This window comes from Lactuca virosa, chromosome 1 (genome assembly GCF_052849685.1).
Source record: "Lactuca virosa cultivar CGN04683 chromosome 1, Lactuca_virosa_CGN04683_v6, whole genome shotgun sequence".
NCBI classification, from domain to species: domain Eukaryota; kingdom Viridiplantae; phylum Streptophyta; class Magnoliopsida; order Asterales; family Asteraceae; genus Lactuca; species Lactuca virosa.
The window spans coordinates 126887533-126891916 of record NC_136426.1 but is presented as its reverse complement, the minus strand read 5'-3'; positions in this window follow the sequence as shown (position 1 = coordinate 126891916).

Below are 4384 nucleotides of genomic sequence, written 5' to 3'. Positions count from 1 at the left end.
CCTTATTGGAACAATTACTTCACAATCGTGGTTATTTTTTCAAATGAGTTTGAACAAAGGCTATGTAGATGTGTATCAAAGATGTATAATATTTTTTAGAGATGAATAACTCACATATGTTTCTGGTGTGGTCATTAAAATACAACACTTGTGAATGATGCTTTTAGAGCAAGCATGTATATTGATATTGTTAGTAATCTTATGTTAGCGTTATGTTACTGAATATACGATTAGATTTTGTGTATTTCTTAGTGTTATGTTTTCATAGAATTACCCACTTGATTGAGTTGCCTCTTGTAACGTCCCAAAAATACGACCAAAATGTTTCATTTTTAATTTCATAAAACCAGTATCCAAAGAACATCATAATAAAAATCCACATAAAACAAATGTATCAAACAATGTATCACATCATAGTAAATCAAGAAAATATGGAACGAGATGGTGTGTGCCCTGCAATCATCCCGAGTTTTTCCTCCTGGAACTGGAAGTACCTGAAACATAAACTGAAAACTGTAAGCATAAAGCTTACTGAGTTCCCTAAAATACCACATACCATACATAATAAACATATAATGGGCCCTGCCCGACATCGGGCCCTGCTGGGTATAGAGATCAGGCCCCGCCCAGCATACATATAAACATATATCATATAAACACATACACATGCAGTTATCACATAGATACATAGCATACTAGATGGTCATTGGGCCCCGCCCGATAAGCATACAAGTACAAAACACATGCAAGAGTCACACACACATCTAGCACCCTAATATAACATAATCATGAGTCGGCATTGGTGTTGGGTTATGAGCATAACATCATTCCTATGGTGTACATAAAACCCTAATTGCTTTGATCTAGGTTTTTATAATTTGAACATACAACATTGAATACTAAAGCAACAAACCCTAATCTAGCATGCTTATTTCAAAATTGACATAATAAACAAGTTAGAATGATTACCTCAATGTGTTATGTAGTAATAACAAGAACTCATTGACCTTTGAAAGTTTAGTGCCCCAAGTGTTGCACCTCTAATGGAGTCACAAACACTCTTGCAACAAGATGACTTAGGAGAGGGGAGTAAATCGTCTAGGACAACTCCAAGAAGCATAGGCCAATTTCTACATGTTAAGGGTCTATTTATAGTCGAGGCTATTAGGGTTTTAAGGTGGAAACCCTAACTGCCTTGCTTAGGCCTTAAGCAATCCATGGAGCCCTTTCTAGAAGTCCCTTTGAGGAAATCTTTATGGGCTTCCATAGATTTCGTCCAATCCCTTCTATTAGGAATCCATAGCCCAACTAGCAATTATCAGATAATTACAATACCAGTCCCCTTTTTTTAATCAGTCTCTTTTGATCACCAAATTAATTCCAAACTAATTTCTGATCAATACTAATTAAATAATATGATTTCCAAATAATATATTAATCTTGTAATATATTAATAAAACCATTTCGAGTACGAATTTATTATTCATATAATAAATTCTACTCTCTCTCCTCTCGTCATCCTATCAACTTGCATGAGTGAAGGCAGCCCAAAAGGACGATGCTCATAATCGGGTCAAGTACATACCAAAATAGTTATGGGCTTAGACACCTAATCCAACAGTCTCCCACTTGGATAAGTCTAATAAGTATTTTGCAATTCCGACTTAAGAAGCTGAATAGCAATCGTAGCTTTCAAAAGCCGCTGTCGAACTCTGATCTTATCAGCAACGCGTCCTTTAGATAAGGGATCATATATTCCTCCATTCTAGATATCGTACAGACATGAGACATGGATTATAATCATTCTCTCTGTCTATGTGTTGTTTCCTGATTTCCGATTCATGACGACTGACAACAGACTTCAGTTAAACACATCAACTTAGTCCAGGATTGGCCAAGCGCTTAGGGTGTCATCACTAAATCATCGAGGGGCCCACAAATATCGCTTTTATCCCTCTTAGGGTAAAAGGAACGGATAAACTTCGACTCAAATGCTTGCTTGTACTTACTCATCAAATCACACACAATAATATGTTTTATAACACCAAGTTACTGGTGCGTTTACATACGTCAATGTGCATACCAAAATAGTTATGGGTTTAGACACCTAATCTAACAATTGGTGCCTTCGACCCGCTAAACCCAGTGAGGAAACTCACCTTGCACTGCTGAATAACACAGATAAATCCGTGGCTGCTGGTCCGAGGAATCCCCGAGCTATAAATATCAAATAACATCCAATTAATAATTGGATTCCAATCTATAACTATCAGTCCATAATTAGGGTAAATGGTTATTTTACCCTTTACCTAGTTTGGACCAAGACTTAGGCCCAAACTCATAATCCAAAAGGCCTAATAACCAATTAATCATCCAAGGCCCAAACATGGCCCAATTTTCCAAATTGGGCCTAAACCCTTTCATGGGTCTTACCCCAAGGTCCAAAAAATATTTCTAGCCCAAAACACCTGAATTCAAATGGCCCAACAAAACCCTAAACATCTAGGCCCAAACCGAAGTCCAAATGATCCGAGGCCCACTCTGTTGAGTACGTTAGGCGTACTCAGCTCGTACACACATCGTACTTGCCTTAGGTTCTTGTTCATTTGATGATGTAATAGCAAAATAAGTTTATGAAAGATACTCTACAAACCAATGGTGAAAGAGTTGGTGACAACATTGATTTTCGAAGGTAGTGTCTAAGGAAGGAGATGGTGACATCGTAGATCGATAAAGGAGGGGAAGGAGGAAAATGATGGTGACGGAGGCATACGGTCATTCGTGGTATCTAGGTCTAGATTTTAAGAGAGAAATTTTTATGAGAACGGATTTAGGATTAGGTGGTGATGCCTGGTGGCGATGGTGGAGCCACTTTAGGGTTAGGGATTCCAGTAAACGATGTGTGATGGTGGCGTTGAGATAGTCTTAGGATTTCTCATTTCGATTTAAGGTAGAAGTGGGATGGTAGAGGGGCACGGGTGGAGGTAACGACAGCATCAAGAAGGTGGAGGTAGCGACAACATCAGGAGGCTGGTGGTTACGGAGGCCATCCGGAGATTGAAGAGGGTTAGGAAGGAGACAGAAAAAATTTAGGAGAAATGACGGCTGAAGATGTGTATAGGAGTTTAGGGTTTTCCACATAAATCATTACATATCAGATGTACGTGTCTACATTTGTATTGCAAGCTTAATAAGATTGTACATGATGTTATAATAGTTGTACCTCTTAATTTTCAAGAAACATATAATCTGCTTTATATAGTAGTAAAGGTATATCGGAATACTTTCTATTCAAAACAATTACCATGATAAAGCATGCATCACACATGTTAAAGGTTGAATCCACATTACTAGAGGCATCTTGCTCGTCGTACATGAAAACTGTCATCGATCTACTTTATTGGTACACACTTAATCATTGCATACAATCTTTATAAATACACATTTATGGTTTCCGCAAATGTTATCACTATGTACCTATTCTTCGTATCTTGTATATATCTTGGGTGTGACAATCAAATTGCTATACAGATTGCTCACAACAATGTTTTTCAATTAACATACAAAGCATTATGAGATTCAATGTCACTTTGCTCGTGAACATGTGTTTTAAAAAAAACCAACTAAACAATATGTGTGCCATATTTGTGTATGTACGTTGTTTGTGTATTGATATTGAATTTAGACATATTTTTGGGGCAATTTTCATGTTTTTTTTTAAATATTTTTTTGGATTTTTATATTGGAAATATATACAAATTTACATCACTAGTTAAATTTACATTTGTTTCTAAAACTTGAAATCCTAAAATCATTTCATTTTTTGCAAGTTTCCACAGTTCAATACAATCGTGTCTAAGGGAAGTACGACTCACATGGTAATATCGCGGTTAGAGAGTATCTTGTATGAGTGAAGTCAATCGCTTATTGTTGAAGTGGTCAAAAGACATGCATTTTTTAATCACGAACTTCGTCATCCTATTCCGAACTTTAGCCGCTTCCTAATTCCACAATGTAGTATCTTTCGTCATTATTGTTTGATTATGCCCCGGGCCAAATTTCACCGATGGGTATCTCTTGTTCATATGAGTTTTCAATGTTGAATTCTTCTTCCTTGCAAAAGGCACCACATTTCTTGTATCGCGTTTTATTTGGACCGCTCGAAATTATATAGAAATCATAATTTTCCTAAATCTCAAGATTTCTCTTTGTTTTTTTGATGCCAACAATGGTAATATTGCTTGATGAATCTCCAACACAAACGAAAGCCGAATCCATTGCTTGATTTGAGAGCATTTGTTGATCTAATAGAGTTTTTTAGTGGTTTGGTTAAGCCTCAACATCTAATACCTATATATATATACTATCAAGGAATGACAAATAT